This window comes from Centruroides sculpturatus, unplaced genomic scaffold (assembly GCF_000671375.1).
Source record: "Centruroides sculpturatus isolate CEXI.00-Female unplaced genomic scaffold, Cexi_2.0 scaffold446, whole genome shotgun sequence".
Lineage (NCBI taxonomy): Eukaryota > Metazoa > Arthropoda > Arachnida > Scorpiones > Buthidae > Centruroides > Centruroides sculpturatus.
In genome coordinates this window covers 254,648-265,359 of record NW_019384813.1, presented here as the reverse complement: position 1 = coordinate 265,359, position 10,712 = coordinate 254,648, and positions in this window count along the sequence as shown.

Genomic DNA, 10,712 nt, shown 5'->3' with positions numbered 1-10,712 from the left:
CCTCTAGTAAAGGCTTCCTGTAAACGGCGGAACGTTTGAAATAAATACAAAATAACTTCCAAAAAAACAGGCATTTTTTGTTCCTGTCAGTGGCCATTGTTCAGAGGTTTGACTGTGATAATGTGAATATTAATATAATATCCTAGAAACGATGCGTTATCATCTTTTTAACTTATCACCCTCCTATGAAATTCGGTTGTGTTTAATCTGAAGATTATCTTTTTGTATATTTATAAAATAACATAAAGAAGCCGCCATTGTTATTTTTTATAAAATAAAATAGTTTAATTTATATCAAACGATGTAATCAAGTTTCTCTAGTTTTTCTTTATTGCGTACATCTTTTGTTCTTGGTATACGTGGCTTATCACTCTAAATCTCTTTCCTATTCTTTGTGTGAGAAAACTGTTTCCTGGCATTATTTTTATAGGCATGTAGCCAACTTTTACCTATATTTCGGTTAACGTTGCTGGAATTTTTGGTGAAAACTTTCGCTTAAATCTCGTGTCATAAAAAAAAACAAAGTACGTTCTTATGGCACGAACAGAGAACATTCAAAAGGATTCATTGCTCAACATATAACACCAAAAATTTATATATATTATTGTAATAAATAATATAACATTTCTTCTTCATGTTAATTTTTTATATACATATTTCTTACAGGCGTTACTCCCTACACGGAGAAAGGATGCTGAAGATGTGACCGATGGAGGTAAACATCCATAACAAATATACGTGTTAGATTTATGAGAAAGGATGCTGAAAATATGAAAGCATCTTAGATAAACGTGGAAGAGTTTGTCGCATTGCTCTGCGACTATCTAGATAATATAGAACACTTAGTAGTAGTAACTTGATCTCTTTTGTGTCCCCTGACAGCATGGACATTAGGATAATGAAGCTCTCCCAATGCACATGTAAATAGAAGATGCACAATTAAACTACTCGCTAATTAAATCAAAGTTTCGCTTTCAAGTAAGGTTAAGAATTAATTTAATTTTAAGATATTTACGTTTAAAGGTGTGACGATAAAGGTAATAAATATACACGGTAAAACCTGTGCGTCTAAATATATTTTCTATATATCTATTAATAATTTAACTAGATTTTAGTGGGTTACATTTTATTATATTATAAAAGCTTATAAAAATACTATTTAAATGTGATTTTTAATATAAGTAAGCATATAGTAGAGCATAATATGTGACCATTGTGTTTAGAAAACATGAATTTAATGCAATAAAACTTGTTTAAAACGTAACCTTCGATACCACGCGATTATGATTTATACAGATGATATTTAATCCGGTTTATACAGGTAGATACTGTATTTTGATAAATAATTTCAGGAAAATACCAAAATCCTGCATTTATCATAGTGAATTTTATACTATTATCAACATGTATAAGCATAGTCGTGCTACTTAAGCTACTTTTGAGCGTAATTTTCATATATATAATAAACTATCAATGATGTTGATATATTCTAATTTAATTAAGTAGAATTACCATTTTATACTCAAATTGTATATTAACCTGTAAGTATACATATTAATATAATGGCATGATATGTTTACTTCTATGTTCTATGATAAATTTCACATTTTTACAATAATTTCAGCATTAATGAATTTTATGCAACGATTAACTTGCATAAGCTTAATGAATAATGATGTTACTTTAACTAGGGAAAGATTAGAAAAAATGGACAAAGCGGATGAATTTCTAGTAACGTCCAGTGTAAGGATGCCTTAGGTGAAAGGCCTAGTGACCCTCGCTTTTCCCGCGATTGGTCAGGATGACGCCGTTGTTCTCAATCTTTTTGATGTCGGGGAACACTAAACTTTGACATTTTTTCCGCGGAACATTTACAATACAGTAGCTTTAAAACAGGGGGCACTTGGTCTAATATATGACGTCATTGGCGTTTGCTGATTACATTCCCATACAAAAGTTATTGTACTGTACATTGCATCGATTTTTCTTTTGCAACAATTTTTAATTGTATATTTGATTTTTTCGCGGAACACTTGAAGTGGATTCACAAAGCACCCCTGTTCCGCGGACCACGGATTTAACGTATGGGAGTAGCGGTTGCTGGATGCAAAGAGACTCACACAGAGACCGAATTAACAAAATTTGGCGCGTTTATAAAAGACATGCTTACAACGGATGGGATTACACAGTCCGGTTGGTATAGATCAATCCGGAAAAGGGAAAGTTTGTCTCTGATGATCCGGAAAGGTTACACCAACCAGCGAGTGTTCGTCCGTCCTTTCATAGATGTTCTGAGAAGATTCGGATGCGGGAGGTCTCGGAGTGAAGAAAACGTCGATGGGAAGTTAAGTCCCTTGTTGCCCTGCGCTCGGAGTCTTTGGAGTTTCTCTTTTGTTCTTCGTTGGAGTATCCGCAATGACGTGCACAAGGTTGGACGTTCTCGATCCCAACCTTCCCGTGTCCTTGGGATTTCGAGCTTTTATGTCTTTTTCACCTGAAATTCCGCTCTTTGGTTGTTCCGAACGGTGGTCCTCTGTAACTCTATTGGTCCCTGATCTGTTGCCAGGGACACGATTCGGGCCGCGGGGTGGTCGAACACCCCGCCCAGGCCGTTCCACTCTGGGTCGGATCAGTCGCTTCCCCGTGCGACCGTCCCGTATTTTTCTGCTAAATGTGATTTTTCCTGTCTCGGAGAAGGCGCAGCTGAGTTCAGTCCGTCAATTCAATTCAATTAGTAACATATATAGTAACATATAGTAACATATGTGGCAGTAAACATCATTATGGTTAGTGCTACAGGTCGTAGAATGACTTTTGGAAGACTTTTGTTATCGAAGGTGCTGGAAGACTTTTGTTATCGATTAAAATAAGGTGAGTTGAAGTTTCATTTTCGCTGTTTTGAAAAAAATATTATAAAGATACGTTTGCCTATCTGTTCTTAATCAATGGAAGTGTGAGGTTTCACTTAAGTATTGAATAATGAGTATTTGTTTCTTTTCTTAAGACAAGTGTGCTACTTTCGGGCTTCAGGCTTTTTAAGAGTCATCTCATTTCGAAATATGAAGCTAGACGTGATCAGATGGACCATGATCCATTCTGCCTATACAATATTCCAAACCTGCAAACCAGTTCTTGAAAATAATGTGTCAACTCTATTATTAATGCATTTCAAATTGTGTATAAAATGTATATAAGATATCCAACTAGAGTGCCTGTCCGAAGAAAGCATAAAACAAGCCAGGACTAGGTACTGCATGTGAAAGGAAAATGACTATACGTTCTGCATCGCAGCACTTTGGCATCCCTCTTAGTACATGCCACCGTCATGTGAGGTCAAACAGTGCTGAAGAGCAGTGTATAGACAGAGCAATGTCATTCATTTTGCAGAGGTAAAATTGGTTTATTTGTATACGGCAGCACAATACGCAGGCGATATGCCAACGGGGGGATACCTCCCGAGAGGACTGTCTATGGTACTGTCTAGGTGTTACTAACGTGAAGAAAACCGGGAAAACTCCATGTGGTTAGCCGTTGGAGAGGCTCGAACTCACGACCAACTACCAATGTTCGGTGGTTTTATCCACTCGACGACTAGTGAGCCGCAGAGGTAAAAAAATAAAATAAAATTACTGAGCATATACAGTGGTACTTTCATAACGTTGATCAGTGATCAGTTTTTCCTGCAGCGATGATGACTTTACTCGTGTAACCGTAACGTCTGATATTTTTATATTATATAATTAATGAAGTATTAATAAGATCAAGATAAGCGCAAGAAGATCTATAATACCAAGCCACAACACAAGTTTAAGTATTCCTCTACTTTAGTGCCCCCATTTAGTCATTTGAAGTTAAGTAATCCATTTTGCCCCGCCTCTTCTTTAAATGAGATTATCTAAACATAAACTTTAATGATTTTACTTTAAGCAGGCCATCGAGAAGTAGTAAGATGGAGATTTTTCCGCTAGCCCAGAGAAAAATTACAGACTTTTAGTGGTTCCTACACTTATAAATGTTGTTATTTTAACTAACAAAAAACTAAAATTTTAAGACTGCTTTTTATTAATAAAGAAACATTCTTTGTATAGTAGTAGATTATGTTCCTTTGAGGCTCTAGGTGTAATCCGCCACTGTCATACGTGAATAGTATTTCATGAACAAATGAAATACTATCCGCAGGCCCCATATGAGCTTTCGAATTTAAGAAAAAAATAAAAAATAAATAAATAAACAGTTAGAGCATGAAATCCATTCAAATATATCTTCTTCAGCACGAATGACTTTTGCGTTACGTAGATAGCGTAACATTTTGTCAACAAATGCATTTGGGAAACAAGACGTGACCAACTTTCACAATTAGATTTTGAATAAAATAAATTTCATTTCATTGCCACAACTGGTGAAATATAGACTTTCACTTTTTAATCATCACCAAAACAAACTTTCACACGATCATATGAATACAAATTTTTATCGAACACTAACGTCAACGTTACGTTACTTCCAGACGATTTCTGTATAAACCGACTTAAAAATATATTAAATTAATCAAATATTATAAAAGTTACTTATATATTTCTTTATTTAATTAAAGATTAATACGATTATTAATGTTTGAAATTAAGGATAAAGGAAATTCATGTTACTACCTTCAGGATATTAATTATACTATAGCATAATTAGTCATTAATTTTCCATATAGCTTATCAACTTAGTGCCTTTGTGAAGATGTCAGGTGATCCAAATTGTAGTTTTTTCTACAAAAATACGAAAGATAAATTAATTAGATAATATATTTTGACTCCAGGCTATCAAAATCAGTCAGGATTATCACATTATATAGAATATTTATGATAAAATGGGCTTAAATATAATTAAAATTCGATATAAATTCTTTAAAAAATTGTATTTTTGTTCGTGTTAAATTCAAAAACACTGCATAATTTAAATCAGTTTTTTAGATTACAGATTTCGTTAAATAAACAGACGAACGACGAAATATTTAAGTTGAAATCTGTTGATACACAAGGAAAATCTTTTAAATAAACAAATCTGAAAGTTTAATCTACTCAAAAAATTTTTTTCGCTTTTATATTAAATATTGAATTTTGTTCTGGAAATGTTGACTGCTCTATTTGAGAGAAAATAATATTAAAGGGTTAGCTATTTTACCTTATATATATATTTTATATAAATTTATTTACCGTATTTTTTCGTGCGTAATGTGCTTCCGTGTTTAATGCGGACCCACGTTTTTGGCTCAAACTCTCAGGAAAAAACTCATTCGTATTAATTTTTTAATTCTTTTATATTTAGGTATATGTTTTTTTTTATTATAAAAGAATATTAACATTTATTTTTAAAATATAGTGCAAGAAATTTTATATATAAAATAATTACAAAACACAAGAGAAGATAAATTTACAAGGTACTGTACAAGAAATGTTTTATACCTGTAACAAATTTACAATATTTACCCATCATAGAAGGCCAAGAACTCTTCGTCATTGTCGTTATTGATTTCTAGAGTTATTTTTTAAACTTACAAGCATAAATAAAAGAATTTAAAACATTTATATAGATACGAATTACTACTACCTTCTATAATGCGAATCCTTATTTTTTCCTCACAAATTTGGCCAAAAAAGTGCGCGTTATACACGGAAAAATACTGTATATAGTCTTATATTTATATTTAAAATGTTCAGAAAGAGCTTAAGCAAACTATATAACTATTTATATTAAATTCTATGAATTATAGTTAAGAGAGATATATTGGCTTTCTATGAACTTAAAAAAAGTTATATAGCATTATCATAATAGTTATTCGTATCTATATAGGCCTAAATGTTTTAAATTCTTTTATTTATGCTTGTAAGTTTAAAAAATAACTCTAGAAATTAATAACGACATGCTATATGACAAAAAAATAATCAGTTTTAAGTGAATATGTGTAATTCTCAGGGATTCTATTTGTTTATAAACCAAACAAGCTGTAATTTAAGGCCTCCCCTTGTAAAGCTTAGTGCCTTATATTTTTATATGTAGACCTATCCTTATTTGGTGGAGGAAAAAGGCCTATTATATGTTATAACTTGGAGTTAGAACAAATCTAATCCAGCTCTGGTAACTTACTTTATTTTTTCTCAGTATTTATATGAAATTATTTAACTTATAACTCAATTCCATATAATATAAGTAGGCCTATATATTGTCCATAAAGTCACTTTAATAACTTTAATCAATATAAATATAAGTTTTTTAAGGTGTTTAGTTAGTTAGTAGGTGTTAAGGTTTTTAAGGTTTTTAATCAATATCAATATAAGTTTTTAAGGTGTAAATTGTAAGTTTATTAAGATCAAAGCAACCCATTTGCTGTAATTGGTACAAAAAGTATGAAATTTGCATGAAAACATTTTTTTAGTTCTCTTCCAGTTACACATTAATTGTATTTGGGATTCAAGTAAGAAAATCACTTTAAATGATCTTCTTACAAATGAGATTTTAAAAAATAAACTCCCATTCTTAGCATAAAAAGAAAGTCCAATGACAACAAATTGAATGGCTTGTACCCATTAGATTATTGAAAGTTGAAAAAACAAAATTAGAATAAATTTTGCAATTGTTTTTGTCCATAAAAACTATCAGATTCATTTTACACATTATTTTTACCTTGAAATATATCTTCTTCAGCACGAATGACTTTTGCGTTACGTAGATAGCGTAACATTTTGTCAACAAATGCATTTGGGAAACAAGACGTGACCAACTTTCACAATTAGATTTTGAGTAAAATAAATTTCATTTCATTGCCACAACTGGTGAAATATAGACTTTCACTTTTTAATCATCACCAAAACAAACTTTCACACGATCATATGAATACAAATTTTTATCGAACACTAACGTCAACGTTACGTTACTTCCAGACGATTTCTGTATAAACCGACTTAAAAATATATTAAATTAATCAAATATTATAAAAGTTACTTATATATTTCTTTATTTAATTAAAGATTAATACGATTATTAATGTTTGAAATTAAGGATAAAGGAAATTCATGTTACTACCTTCAGGATATTAATTATACTATAGCATAATTAGTCATTAATTTTCCATATAGCTTATCAACTTAGTGCCTTTGTGAAGATGTCAGGTGATCCAAATTGTAGTTTTTTCTACAAAAATACGAAAGATAAATTAATTAGATAATATATTTTGACTCCAGGCTATCAAAATCAGTCAGGATTATCACATTATATAGAATATTTATGATAAAATGGGCTTAAATATAATTAAAATTCGATATAAATTCTTTAAAAAATTGTATTTTTGTTCGTGTTAAATTCAAAAACACTGCATAATTTAAATCAGTTTTTTAGATTACAGATTTCGTTAAATAAACAGACGAACGACGAAATATTTAAGTTGAAATCTGTTGATACACAAGGAAAATCTTTTAAATAAACAAATCTGAAAGTTTAATCTACTCAAAAAATTTTTTTCGCTTTTATATTAAATATTGAATTTTGTTCTGGAAATGTTGACTGCTCTATTTGAGAGAAAATAATATTAAAGGGTTAGCTATTTTACCTTATATATATATTTTATATAAATTTATTTACCGTATTTTTTCGTGCGTAATGTGCTTCCGTGTTTAATGCGGACCCACGTTTTTGGCTCAAACTCTCAGGAAAAAACTCATTCGTATTAATTTTTTAATTCTTTTATATTTAGGTATATGTTTTTTTTTATTATAAAAGAATATTAACATTTATTTTTAAAATATAGTGCAAGAAATTTTATATATAAAATAATTACAAAACACAAGAGAAGATAAATTTACAAGGTACTGTACAAGAAATGTTTTATACCTGTAACAAATTTACAATATTTACCCATCATAGAAGGCCAAGAACTCTTCGTCATTGTCGTTATTGATTTCTAGAGTTATTTTTTAAACTTACAAGCATAAATAAAAGAATTTAAAACATTTATATAGATACGAATTACTACTACCTTCTATAATGCGAATCCTTATTTTTTCCTCACAAATTTGGCCAAAAAAGTGCGCGTTATACACGGGAAAATACTGTATATAGTCTTATATTTATATTTAAAATGTTCAGAAAGAGCTTAAGCAAACTATATAACTATTTATATTAAATTCTATGAATTATAGTTAAGAGAGATATATTGGCTTTCTATGAACTTAAAAAAAGTTATATAGCATTATCATAATAGTTATTCGTATCTATATAGGCCTAAATGTTTTAAATTCTTTTATTTATGCTTGTAAGTTTAAAAAATAACTCTAGAAATTAATAACGACATGCTATATGACAAAAAAATAATCAGTTTTAAGTGAATATGTGTAATTCTCAGGGATTCTATTTGTTTATAAACCAAACAAGCTGTAATTTAAGGCCTCCCCTTGTAAAGCTTAGTGCCTTATATTTTTATATGTAGACCTATCCTTATTTGGTGGAGGAAAAAGGCCTATTATATGTTATAACTTGGAGTTAGAACAAATCTAATCCAGCTCTGGTAACTTACTTTATTTTTTCTCAGTATTTATATGAAATTATTTAACTTATAACTCAATTCCATATAATATAAGTAGGCCTATATATTGTCCATAAAGTCACTTTAATAACTTTAATCAATATAAATATAAAGAGTCATCTCATTTCGAAATATGAAGCTAGACGTGATCAGATGGACCATGATCCATTCTGCCTATACAATATTCCAAACCTGCAAACCAGTTCTTGAAAATAATGTGTCAACTCTATTATTAATGCATTTCAAATTGTGTATAAAATGTATATAAGATATCCAACTAGAGTGCCTGTCCGAAGAAAGCATAAAACAAGCCAGGACTAGGTACTGCATGTGAAAGGAAAATGACTATACGTTCTGCATCGCAGCACTTTGGCATCCCTCTTAGTACATGCCACCGTCATGTGAGGTCAAACAGTGCTGAAGAGCAGTGTATAGACAGAGCAATGTCATTCATTTTGCAGAGGTAAAATTGGTTTATTTGTATACGGCAGCACAATACGCAGGCGATATGCCAACGGGGGGATACCTCCCGAGAGGACTGTCTATGGTACTGTCTAGGTGTTACTAACGTGAAGAAAACCGGGAAAACTCCATGTGGTTAGCCGTTGGAGAGGCTCGAACTCACGACCAACTACCAATGTTCGGTGGTTTTATCCACTCGACGACTAGTGAGCCGCAGAGGTAAAAAAATAAAATAAAATTACTGAGCATATACAGTGGTACTTTCATAACGTTGATCAGTGATCAGTTTTTCCTGCAGCGATGATGACTTTACTCGTGTAACCGTAACGTCTGATATTTTTATATTATATAATTAATGAAGTATTAATAAGATCAAGATAAGCGCAAGAAGATCTATAATACCAAGCCACAACACAAGTTTAAGTATTCCTCTACTTTAGTGCCCCCATTTAGTCATTTGAAGTTAAGTAATCCATTTTGCCCCGCCTCTTCTTTAAATGAGATTATCTAAACATAAACTTTAATGATTTTACTTTAAGCAGGCCATCGAGAAGTAGTAAGATGGAGATTTTTCCGCTAGCCCAGAGAAAAATTACAGACTTTTAGTGGTTCCTACACTTATAAATGTTGTTATTTTAACTAACAAAAAACTAAAATTTTAAGACTGCTTTTTATTAATAAAGAAACATTCTTTGTATAGTAGTAGATTATGTTCCTTTGAGGCTCTAGGTGTAATCCGCCACTGTCATACGTGAATAGTATTTCATGAACAAATGAAATACTATCCGCAGGCCCCATATGAGCTTTCGAATTTAAGAAAAAAATAAAAAATAAATAAATAAACAGTTAGAGCATGAAATCCATTCAAATATATCTTCTTCAGCACGAATGACTTTTGCGTTACGTAGATAGCGTAACATTTTGTCAACAAATGCATTTGGGAAACAAGACGTGACCAACTTTCACAATTAGATTTTGAATAAAATAAATTTCATTTCATTGCCACAACTGGTGAAATATAGACTTTCACTTTTTAATCATCACCAAAACAAACTTTCACACGATCATATGAATACAAATTTTTATCGAACACTAACGTCAACGTTACGTTACTTCCAGACGATTTCTGTATAAACCGACTTAAAAATATATTAAATTAATCAAATATTATAAAAGTTACTTATATATTTCTTTATTTAATTAAAGATTAATACGATTATTAATGTTTGAAATTAAGGATAAAGGAAATTCATGTTACTACCTTCAGGATATTAATTATACTATAGCATAATNAGACCAAAATTTAAAAAACGTGAACATCACACAGATTAATATGTACCCCTAAGTCTCTGGAACGGAATACATGCACCAGTGAACCTACAACTACGCGATTTATATTTTAAAAATAATTAAATTCACTTAGCATTCAAAACTTGTAAATTTTGAAAAAAACAAATTTGCTGATTAAATACGGACAACCGTTTAACTGAAGTAAAACGGGTTTTCCCCTTGCTATGGATGTCTGCCTAGTTCAGTTCATCCACGTTCCGCTACAGTTCGAATTTATTATCAGTTCGAAATGGGGTGGTTCCATAATACCCGCAGTGTTCCATAATACCACCTTCTCCTCTATATAAATTTGAATGGCGTGGTGTATTAAATACAATTAAATTGAATATAAAAA